The sequence below is a fragment of the Schistocerca cancellata genome, chromosome 7 (assembly GCF_023864275.1).
Source record: "Schistocerca cancellata isolate TAMUIC-IGC-003103 chromosome 7, iqSchCanc2.1, whole genome shotgun sequence".
NCBI classification, from domain to species: Eukaryota; Metazoa; Arthropoda; class Insecta; order Orthoptera; family Acrididae; genus Schistocerca; species Schistocerca cancellata.
In genome coordinates this window covers 599,961,864-599,974,678 of record NC_064632.1, presented here as the reverse complement: position 1 = coordinate 599,974,678, position 12,815 = coordinate 599,961,864, and positions in this window count along the sequence as shown.

Sequence of the window (12,815 nt, the reverse complement as noted above, 5' to 3'; positions counted from 1 at the left end):
GTGATTAACGACTGGAAGGGGCTGCAGAAAGCCTCCTTACGAATATGCACTTTCTGTAGATGTGTAGCTGCACAGCCGTATGTATCACCATTATTTTCTGACCTTGGTGAAGGACGACTGGAAGGGGCTGCAGAAAGCCTCCTTACCAACATACATCATCTATAGATCTAAGTCCATTACAGCCGTATATATCTTCTTTATTTTCCGACCTAGGTTAAGGACAACTGGAAGGGGCTGCAGAAAGCCTCCTTACCAACATCCACCAACTGTAGATGTAATTCTTGCACAGCCGTATATATCACCTTTACTTTCTAACCTAGGTGAAGGATGACTGGAAGGAGCTGCAGAATGCCTCCTTACCAGAATACACCATCTGTAGATGTAATTCCTGCACAGCCGTATGTACCACCTCTATTTTCAAACGTAGGTGAAAGATGACTGGAAGGGGATGCAGAAAGCCTCCTTTCCAACATACACCAACTGTAGATGTAATTGCTGCACAGTCGTATATATCACCATTATTTTCTACCCTAGGTGAAGGACCACTGGAATGGGCTGCAGAATGCCTCCTTACTAACATACATCATCTATAGACGTAATGCCTGCACAGCCGTATACATCACCTTTATTTTCTGTCCTAAGTGAAGGACACCTGGAAGGGGCTGCAGAAAGCCTCCTTACCAACATAGACCATCTGTAGATGTAATTCCTGCACAGTCGTATATTACACCTTTATTTTCTGACCTAGGGGAAGGACGACTGAAAGGGTCTGCAGAAAGCCTCCTTACCAACATACCTCATCTATAAATCTAATTCCTGCACAGCCATATATATCACCTTTATTTTCTGACCTAGGTGAAGGACGACTGGAAGGGGCTGCAGAAAGCCTCCTTACCAACATACACCATCTTTAGAGTTAATTCAGGCACAGCCATATATATCAGGTTTATTTTCTGACCTAGAAGAAGGACGACTGGAAGGTTCTGAAGAAAGCCCCCTTACCAACATACACCATCTGTAGATGTAATTCCTGCACAGCCGTATATATCACCATTATTTTTTGACCTAGGTGAAGGACGACTGGAAGGGGCTGCAGAAAGCTTCTGTACCAACATACACCATCTATAGACGTAATATCTTCACAGCCATATATAGCACCTTTGTTTTCTGACCTAGGTGAAGGACGCCTGGAAGGGGCTGCCGAAAGCCTACTTACCAACATAAACCATCTGCAGATATTATTACTGCAATAGAACTACAATAGAAAATAAAGGTGATAGATACGGCTGTGCAGCAATTACATCTGCAGTTGGTGTATGTTGGTAAGGAGGCTTTCTGCAGCCCTTTCCAGTCGTCCATCTCCTAATCATATAAGAAAGGTGATATATACGGCTGTGCAGTAATAATACCTGCAGATGGTTTATGTTGGTAAGGAGGATTTCTGCAGCCCCTTCCAGGCGTCCTTCTCCTAGGTCGGAAAATAAAGGTGCTCTATACGGCTGTGCAGGTATTACGCCTATAGATGGTGTATGTTGGTACGGAGGCTTTCTGCAGCCCCTTCCAGGCGCCCTTCACCTAGGTCAGAAAATAATGATGATATATACGGCTGTGCAAGAATTACATCTATAGATTGCGTATGTTGGTAAGGAGGCTTTATGCATCCCCTTCCAGGCGTCCATCACCTAGGTCAGAAAATAAAGGTGATAAATATGGCTGTACAGCAATTACATTTACAGATGGTGTATGTTGGTAAGGAGACTTTCTGCAGCGCCTTACAGGCGTCCATCACCTAGGTCAGAAAGAAAAGGTGAAAAATACGGCTGTGCAGTAATTACCACTACAGATTGTGTATGTTGGTGAGGAGGCTTTCTGCAGTCTTTTCCAGTCGTCCTTCACCTAGTTTAGAAAGAAAAGGTGATAAAAATGTCTGTGCAGTAATTACAACTACAGATGGTGTATGTTGGTAAGGAGGCTTTCTGCAGTCCCTTCGATTGGTCCCTCACCTAAGGTAGAAAATAAATTTGATACATAGAGCTGTGTGAGAATTACATCTACAGGTGGTGTTTGTTGGTAAGGATTCATTCTGCAGCCCCTTCCAGTCATCCTTCACCTAGGTCAGAAAATAAAGGTGATAGATACGGCTGTGCAGGAATTACATCTACAGACGGTGTATGTTGGTAAGGAGGCTTTCTGCAGCCTCTTTCAGTCGCCTTCATCTAGGTTACAAAATAAAAGTGATATATACGGCTGTGCAGCAATCACATGTACAGAAGGTGTATGTTGGTAAGGATGCTTCTTGCAGCCCCTTCCAGTCGTCCATCACCTGTGTTACAATATATGGGTGATACATACGGCTGTGCGAGAAATACATCTACAGATGGTGTATGTTGGTAAGGGGGCTTCCTGCAGCCCCATCCAGTCTGCCTTCAACTACATTAGAAAAGAAAGGTGATATATATGGCTGTGCAGCAATTACATCTACAGATGGTGTATGTTGGTAATTAGGACTTCCCCATCCCCTTCCAGTCACCTTCACCTAGGTTGAAAATAGAGGTGTTACATACGTCTGTGCAGGAATTACATCTACAGATGTTGTACATTGGTAAGGAGGCACTCTGCAGCCCATACCATTCGTCCTTCACCTAGGTTAGAAAGAGAAGGTGATAAAAACGGCTGTGCAGTAATTACAATTACAGATGGTGTAAGTTGGTAAGGAGGCTTTCTGCAGTCCCTTCCAGTGGTCCTTCACCTAGGGTAGAAAATGAAGTTGATATATACGACTGTGCAGCAATCACATTTACAGAAGGTGTATGTTGGTAAGGAGGCCTTCTGCAGCCCCTTCGAGTCGTCCATCACCTGGGTCAGAAAATACAGGTGATATATACGGCTGTGGAGGGAAAACATCTGCAGATGGTTTATGTTGGTAAGGAGTCTTTCTGCAGCCTCTTCCAGATCTCCTTCACCTGGGTCAGAAAATGAAGGTGAAATATACGGCTGTGATGGAATTACATCTACAGATGGTGTATGTTGGTAAGGAGGCTTTCTGCATCCCTTTCCAGGCGTCCTTCACCTAGGTCAGAAAATAATGGTGATATATACGGCTGTGCAGGAATTACATCTATAGATAATGTATGTAGGTAAGGAGGCTTTCTGCAGCCCCATCCAGTTGTCCAACATCTAAGCCTGACAATAAAGGTGATATATAAGGCTGTAATGGAATTAGATCTATAGATGACGTATGTTGCTAAGGAGGCTTTCGGCAGCCCCTTCGAGTCTTCCATGACCTGGGTTATTATATTAAGGTGATATATACGGCTGTGCAAGAATTACATCTACAGATGTTGGTAAGGAGGCTTTCTGCAGCCCTTTCCAGTCATCCATAACCTAGGTCAGAAAATAAAGTTGATATATAGGGCTGTGCATGAATTACATCTACAGATGGTGTTTGTTGGTAAGGAGGCTTTCTGCAGCCACTTCCAGGCGTCCTACACCTAGGACAGAAAGAAAGGTGATAAAAACGGCTGTGCAGTAACTACGACTACAGATGGTGCATGTTGGTAAGGATGCTTTCTGCAGCCCTTTCCAGTCATCCTTCACCCAGGTCAGAAAAGAAAGGTGATAGATACGGCTGTGCTGGTATTAAGTCTGTAGATGGTGTATGTTGGTACGGATGCTTTCTGCAGGCCCTTCCAGGTATCCTTCACCTTGGTTTGAAAATAGAGGTGATACATACGGCTGTGATGGAATTACATCTACAGATGGTGTATGTTGGTAAGGAGATATTCTGCAGCCCCATCCAGGCGTCCTTCACATAGGTCAGAAAATAAAGGTGATATATACAACTGTGCAGGAATTACATCTACCGATGCTGTGTGTTAGTAAGGAGGCTTTCTGCAGCCCCTTCCAGGTGTCCTTCATCTAGGTCTGAAAATGAAGGTGATATATAAGGCTGTGCAGGAATTACATCTATAGATGGTGTATGTTGCTAAGGAGGCTTTCGGCAGCCCCTTCGAGTCTTCCATCACCTGGGTTATTATATTAAGGTTATATATACGGCTGTGCAAGTATTACATCTACAGATGGTGTATGTTGGTAAGGAGGCTCCCTGCCGCCCTTTCCAGTCATCCTTCACCTACATTAGAAAATAAAGTTTATATATATGGCTGTGCAGGAATTACATCTACAGATGTTGTATGTTGGTAAGGAGGCTTTATTGCCACCCCTTCCAGGCGTCCTTAACCTAGGTCAGAAAATAAAGGTGATATATACGGCTGTGCAGCTATTAAGTCTATAGATGGTGTATGTTGGTAAGGAGGCTTTCGGCAGCCCCTTCCAGTCGTCCTTCACCTAGGTCAGAATATAAAGGTGATATATACGGCTGTGCAACAATCACATCTACAGACGGTGCAAGTTGGTAAGGAGGCTTTCTGCAAACCCTTCCAGTCGTCCATCACCTACAATAGAAAATAAAGGAAATATATACGGCTGTGCAGCAATTACATCTACAGATTGTGTATGTTGGTAAGGAGCCTTTCTGCAGCCCTTTTCAGTCGTCCTTCACCTAGGTCAGAAAACGAAGGTGATATATATGGCTGTGTAGGAATGACATCTGCGGATGATTTATGTTTGTAAGGAGGCTTTCTGCAGCCCCTTCCATGCGTTCTTCACCTAGGTCGAAAATAAAGGTGAAATATACGGCTGTGCAGTATTACGTCTATAGATGATGTATGATGGTAAGGAGGCATTCTGCAACCCATTCCAGTCGTCCTTCACCTACATTAGAAAATAAAGGTGATACATACGACTGTGCAGGAATTACATCTACAGATGATGTATGTTGGTGAGGAGGCTTTCTGCAGCCCCCTTCAGTCGCCTTCATCTAGGTTACAAAATAATGGTGATATGTACGGCTGTGCAACTATCACATCTACAGACGGTGTATGTTGGTAAGGAGGCTTTCTGCAGCCCCTTCCAGTCGTCCTTCACCTACATTAGAAAATAAAGGTGATATATACGGCTGTGCAGGAATTACATCTACAGATGGTGTATGTTGGTAAGGATGCTTTCTGCAGCCCTTTCCATTCGTCCTTCACCTCGGTCAGAAAATAAAGGTGATACATACGGCAGTACATGAATTACATCTACAGATGGTGTATGTTGGTAATGAGGCTTCCTGCAGTCCCTTCCATGCGTTCTGCACCTAGGTCCGAATATAAAGGTGAAATATACGGCTATGCAGTATTACGTCTATAGATGATGTATGATGGTAAGGAGGCATTCTGCAGCCCATTCCAGTCGTCCTTCACCTAGGTTAGAAAGAAAAGGTGATAAAAACGGCCATGCTGTAATTACAACTACAGATGGTGTATGTTGGTAAGGAGGCTTAATGCAGTCCCATCCAGTGGTCCTTCACCTAGGGTAGAAAATAATGGTGATATATAGAGCTGTGCAAGAATTACATCTATAGATGATGTATGTCAGTAAGGAAGCTTTCTGCAGCCCCTTCCAGTCGCCTTCATCTAGGTTAGAAAATATAGGTGATACATACGGCTGTGCAACCATGACATCTACAGACGGTGTATGCTGGTAAAGAGGCATTCTCAAGCCCCTTCCAGGCATCCTTCTCCTAGGTTAGAACATAAAGGTGATATATACGGCTGTGCATGAATTACATCTACAGATGGTGTATGTTGGTAAGAAGGCTTTCTGCAGCCCCTTCCACAAATCCTTCACCTACATAAGAATATAAAGGTGATATATATGGCTGTGCAGCAATTACATCTACAGATGGTGTATGTTGGTATGGAGGCTTTCTGCAGCCGTTTCCAGTCGTCCTTCACCTAGGTCAGAAAATAAAGGTGATATATACGGCTGTTCAGGAATTACATTTAAAGATAGTGTATGTTGGTAAGGAGGCTTTCTGCAGCCCCTTCCAGTCGTCCATCACCTTGGTCAGAAAATAAAGGTGATATATATGACTGTGCAGGAATTACATCTACAGAAGGTGTATGTTGATAAGGAGGCATTCTGCAGCCCCTTCCAGGCATCTATCACTTAGGTCAGAAAATAAAGGTGAAATACACGGCTGTGCAGTATTACGTCTATAGAATTACATCTATAGATGATGTATGTCAGTAAGGAGGCTTTCTGCAGCCCCTTCCAGTCGCCTTCATCTAGGTTACAAAATAAAGGTGATACATACGGCTGTGCAACCATCACATCTACAGACGGTGTATGCTGGTAAGGAGGCATTCTCAAGCCCCTTCCAGGCGTCCTTCTCCTAGGTTAGAAAATAATGGTGATATATAGAGCTGTGTGGGAATTACGTTTACACGTGGAGTTTGTTGGTAAGGAGGCATTCAGCAGCCCCTTCCAGTCGTCCTTCACCTAGGTTAGAAAATAAAGGTGATATATACGGAGGTGCAGCAACACATATACAATCGGTGTATGTTAGTAAGGAAGCTTTCTGCAGCCTCTTCCAGTCGTCCATCACCAGGGTTCCCCCCAGGGTGTCCACAACTCTTTTGTGGATACGTGCGTAGCGAACACGGGACCCCGAGCTAATGTGGCCTTCCTTCCTTTCCGGGCTGCATACCTTCCCATTCCGCATCCTTCCCCATCCCTATCTTCGCCCCTCCTCCCCTCACCTCTCGCTCCTTCCTTTTTTCTCCCCATCTGGGGGTATGGTTTGTGCCTACGTCCGGAGACGGACGCTCGTAAATGTACTGCATTCCTTGCCTTCCTTGCTTTTATGTCTTCTTCCTTCCTTTGTCCTTCTCTGTCTTCTTCCTTCCTTTGTCCTTCTCTTTTCCTTACCTCTTCTCTTTCTCTTTTCTCCGCTGCGGCGTTTGAGACCTCTCTTCCTTCCTTTCCCTTTCTCTTTCTTCCTCCCTGTGCGTGTCTGAAGGCCGACCCACGCCCTTCGTGCGTAGCCGGTGACGGGGTAACGCGTAATTCCCCACCCCGGGTAGACAGGTAGGACATGTACGTACCCCCTGGTAACGGCCAGGCCCAGGGAGGGGTGATTACCCGAGCTGATACCTTCTGAAAATGCCGATTGGTCCCTCCGTCCGTTTGTCGGGAGGTGTGACCTGAGGTGTGATCAATCACCTAAGGCGGGAGTGCCCTCAGAGAGGGCCCCCACAAGGGAGGAGCGCGCCATCGGAGACGCCGGTAATCATGGGGGATTCTTCCGCAATGGTTTCCTCACCTTCCACTAAGTCTGCTCACAAACGTAAGTATACTGAGTCTCAGCCACAGACGATTCTTCCATCGTTGCCACAGTTCCTTGTTGTTTCTCGGTCTGATGAAGGTCACGACTTCTCCACGGTCAACCCTTTCATTATTCAGAAAGGAGTCGACGCAATAGCAGGTCCTGTAAAGTCTTGTTCCAGATTACGGAATGGCACCCTGTTGTTAGAAACACACAGTGCCCTCCAGGCACAAAAATTGCTGCATACTTCTCTGCTCCACACCTTCCCTGTCTGGGTGGAACCGCACCGTACCTTGAATTCCTCACGTGGAGTCGTTTATACACGCTCCCTCGATGGATTGTCTGACGAAGAAATTCAGCACTATCTGTCTGACCAGGGCGTAATGGCAGTTCATAGAGTAATGAAACGGGTTGACACGAACATCATTCCAACCCGCACTGTCTTCTTGACATTTGACACAGTTCAACTCCCATCAAAAATCAAAGCAGGCTATGAGATAATTTCCGTTCGCCCTTACGCCCCAAACCCTACGCGTTGCTATCGATGTCAGCGGTTCAATCACACCACCCAGTCCTGTTCCAATCCAGCCAAATGTGTTACATGTGGCAAGGATGCCCATGAGGGTGCTTGTCCACCTCCATCCCCTCGCTGCATCAACTGTATGGGTGACCATGCTGCTTCCTCTCGAGATTGCCCCGTTTTTAAGGATGAGAAGCTCATCCAGGAAATAAGGGTGAAGGAAAAGGTGTCGACCTTTGCTGCTTGAAAATTATTCGCCAGTCGCAAGCCCACCGTGCCTCAGACAGGAAAATACAGCACTGTCCTTGCTTCTCCTCGGCCAACAAAGGAGGCGGCCACGCAGACTTGCGACCTCACCTTTAGTACCATGGTCGTCAGATCGGCCAGCGCAAAGATCGCTCGTTCAACCTCACCACTTTCGCCTGCCCACTCTATGGCTCACCCTTCGTCGGGTTCTGCTACATCTCGAGCCCAAAAGTCGGACGCCAAGTCTTCGAAAAAAGAGCATACTCGTGAAGAGTTTTTACGTACGGCAGCTTCACAACCATCGGTTCCTCCTTCATCTAAACATCATAATTCCAAGAAGGCTACAAAGAAACCCAGTTCCTCTCCTTCTCCGCCAAGGCGTGCCCCCTCTACAGCACCACCTGGCGGAAATCGCCCTCGGCCATCTTCTGTGTCGCCGAGGCGCACTGCTGGTGGCCGGTCAACCGGCCGATCGCTGGTGGCAGGGACTGCTCCTGACCATCCTATGGATCAGGATCTTCTGCCTTCGGCTGAATGCCATTCCATGCTGTCGGTTGCTAGCTCTGAGCAGTCTTTGAGTTGACAGCAACTTTGGTCACATTCCTCCATTCTCTTTTCACCCCATGTCCATTATCCACTGGAATATCCGCGGCATTCGAGCCAATCAGGATGAATTGTCGGTCCTCTTACGCTCCTACTCGCCGGTCATCTTCTGTCTTCAGGAAACAAAGCTGCGTCCCCATGACCGCTTTGTTCTCCCCCATTTTCAGTCTGTCCGATATGATCTCCCCTCTGTTGAAGGCTCTCCAGCCCATGGAGGACTCATGATTCTTCTCCATGATACTCTCAATTATCACCCAATCCCCTTAAACACTTCCTTCCAAGCTGTCGCCGTCCGTCTTTCACTTTCCGGATACACGTTCTCTCTTTGTACTGTATACATTCCATCGTCCACACCAATGGCACGAGCTGATCTCCTTCATCTTCTTGGTCAGCTTCCACCCCCCCTATTTGCTGGTTGGGGACTTCAATGCCCACCACCCGCTTTGGGGATCTCCACACCATTGTCCACGTGGCTCCGTATTGCTAGACGTCTTCCACCAAGCGGATCTAGTTTGCCTCAACACTGGGGTCCCCACATTTTTGTCTGCCTCCACGACAACCTTATTTCATTTGGACCTTGCGGTCGGTACTGTTCCGCTAGCTCGGCGCTTCGAATGGTTCGCCCTTGATGATACACACTCGAGTGACCACTTTCCATGTGTCCTCAGACTGCAGCCTCAACTGCCATATATGCGCCCACGACGCTGGAAGTTTGCCCAAGCCGATTGGACACTTTTTTCGTCTCTCGCGACATTCGATGACCGTCGCTTTCCCAGCGTCGACGATGAGGTCACACATATTACCGACGTTATTCTTACAGCTGCGGAACGTTCAATACCACGCACCTCCAAATTGCCCCGGCGCCCCCCAGTTCCTTGGTGGAACGAGGCATGCCGTGACACACTAGGTGAGAGGCGACGTGCTCTTCGCAATTTCCGTCACCATCCTACTTTGGCCAACTGTATCCGCTATAAGCAGCTCCGTGCGCGATGCCGTCGCGTCATCCGCGATAGCAAGAAGGCAAGCTGGAAATTCTTTATTAGCTCATTTAACACCTTCACTCCCTCCTCGGAAGTTTGGAGTCGGCTTCGACGGTTCTCAGGCGCGCCTAGTTTCTCCCCGGTTTCTGGGCTCACTGTCACGCATGATACCTTAGTGGACCCCGTCGCAATTTCTAACTCGTTGGGTCAGCACTTTGCTGAGATTTCGAGCTCTTCAAATTACCCGCCAGCGTTTCTCCCGAAGAAACGTGCAGCGGAAGTGCGACCTCTTGCTTTCTCCTCCCAAAATCACGAAAGCTACAATACTGTTTTCTCCATGCGGGAACTCCAACATGCCCTCTCATCTTCTCGCTCCTCCGCCCCAGGACCGGATGGTATCCATGTCCAAATGTTGCTGCATTTACCAACCCCTAGTCTGCGTTACCTCCTTCGCCTTTATAATCGAATTTGGACCGACAGTACCTTTCCTAAACGGTGGCGGGAAGCTATTGTCGTTCCCGTTCCGAAACCTGGAAAGGACAAACATCTCCCCTCTAGCTATCGCCCCATTTCTCTCACGAGTAGTGTCTGTAAGGTTTTGGAGCGTATGGTGAATTACCGTTTAGCTTGGTGGCTGGAATCCCGCAGTCTTTTAACACCAGCCCAATGCGGATTTCGGAAGCATCGTTCTGCAGTTGACGATCTTGTTGCTCTCTCCACTTATATCATGAACAATTTTCTCCAGAAACGCCAAACGGTAGCAATATTTTTTGATCTGGAGAGAGCATACGATACCTGTTGGAGGACAGGCATCCTTCGCACACTGTTCTCTTGGGGCTTTTGAGGCCGGCTGCCCCTTTTTCTTCGCGAATTTATGGCAGAGCGCACTTTTAGGGTGCGGGTGAACACTACTCTCTCCCGTACTTTCTCCCAAGAAAACGGGGTACCCCAGGGATCCGTGCTGAGTGTTGTACTGTTTGCCATCGCCATAAATCCAATTATGGATTGTCTCCTTCCTGATGTCTCGGGCTCCCTCTTTGTGGACGATTTTGCGATCTACTACAGCTCTCAACGGACCAGCCTTCTTGAACGACGTCTTCAAGGATGTCTTGATCGCCTCCACTCGTGGAGCATCGAAACTGGCTTCCGTTTCTCACCCAGTAAGACCGTTTGTGTCAATTTTTGGCGACGGAAGGAGTTTCTTCCACCCTCCTTACATCTAGGTCCTGTCAACCTTCCGTTTTCAGACGTCGCTAAATTCTTGGGTCTTATGTTTGACAGAAAACTGTGCTGGTCCTCCCTCGTTTCCTATCTTTCGGCTCGCTGTCTGCAATCGCTTAACACCCTCCGTGTCCTGAATGGTACCTCCTGGGGAGCGGACCGAGTGGTCCTTCTCCGCCTCTATCGCGCCTTAGTGCGCTCAAAATTGGATTACGGAAGCATAGTCTACTCCTCTGCTCGGCCGTCTATTCTTCGGCGTCTCGACTCTATCCACCACCGTGGATTACGTTTAGTGTCTGGAGCTTTTTACACTAGCCCTGTGGAAAGCCTTTATGCTGAGACTGCTGAACCTCCGCTGTCCAATCGGCGAGCAGTCCTCCTGAGTCGTTATGCTAGCCATCTGTCTTCCATGCCTGCTAATCCAGCCCATGACCTTTTTTTCGACGCCTCCTTTGATGTAGGGTATGCAGGCCGCTCCTCCTCCCTACTACCCCCGGGAGTCCGCTTCCGTCAATTGCTCCATTCTCTTTCCTGCCGCTTTCCGAAAACCTTCTTGACAACTTGGGGTACAGCACCGCCTTGGCTCCGTCCCCGGATCTGCCTGCTCCGTGACCTTTGTCAATTTCCCAAGGATGGTACCCCTACACTTGTTTATCGTCGGGCATTTGCTGCTCTATGTGCACAAATGACGGATGCCACATTTATTTACACCGACGGCTCGAAAACATCGTTAGGTGTAGGGAGTGCCTATATTGTTGGCGACACCCCAAATCGCTTTCGACTTCCCGACCAGTGTTCGGTTTATACTGCGGAGCTTTACGCTGTTCTCCAGGCTGTCCACTACATCCGCCGCCATCAGCGGATACAGTACGTTATCTGCTCCGATTCTCTCAGCTCTCTCCTCAGTCTCCAAGCTCTTTACCCTGTGCACCCTCTGGTCCACCGGATTCAGGACTGTCTGCGCTTGCTCCACCTGGGGGGCGTCTCGGTGGCGTTCCTCTGGCTCCCGGGACACGCTGGTATCTGTGGGAATGAGGCGGCCGATATAGCGGCCAAGGCTGCAGTCTCTCTTCCTCGGCCAGCTATCCAGTCGCTTCCCTTCACCGATCTACGGAGCGGTTTATGTCGCCAAGTTGCTCATTTATGGCATGCGCATTGGTCAACACTTCCCCGTAATAAATTGCGGGAAGTGAAAGCCCTTCCTTGTGCTTGGACCTCTTCCTCCCGAACGCGTCGTCGGGAGGAGGTAATTTTAGCTAGACTCCGGATAGGGCACTGTCTTTTTAGCCATAGACATCTTTTAAGCGGTGATCCTCCTCCACTCTGTCCCCACTGCTCTCAGCCGTGGACGGTCAGACACCTTTTAATTGAATGCCCCTATTTTAATCAGTTACGCTCCCGTCTACAGCTATCGCCTGATCTATCGTCGATTTTAGCAGATGACACGCGCTCAGCCGACCGCGTTCTGCAGTTTATTAGTGACAGTGAAATGACGTCAGTCATTTGAAGTTTTTTTTGGGGGGACACTCACCCCCTGTCTGTAGTGGATTTTTAAGCATTCTTTCTACTTTTAGTTTCTCCAATTTTATGAGTTTGTTCCCATTGCTGCTGGTTTTCAATTTCGGTTTTTTACTGTCTTAAGTCACGGGCTGGGCGCTAATGACCGTAGAAGTTTTGCGCCCTAAAACCACAACAAAAAAAAAAAAAAAAAAAAAAAAAAAAAACACCAGGGTTACAATATAAATTTGGTATATATGGCTGTGCAAGAATTACATCTACAGATGGTGTATGTTGCTAAGGAGGCTTTCTGCAGCCCCTTCCAGTCGTCCTTCACCTATATTAGAAAATAAAGGTGATATATATATATGGCTGTTCAGCAATTGCATCTACAGATGGTATATGTTGGTAAGGAAGCTTTCTGCATCCCCTTCCAGTCGTCCATCACCTAGGTTTGAAAATAGAGGTGATACATACGGTTGTGCAGGAATTACATCTACAGATGTTGTATGTTGGTAAGGAGGCTTTCTGCAGC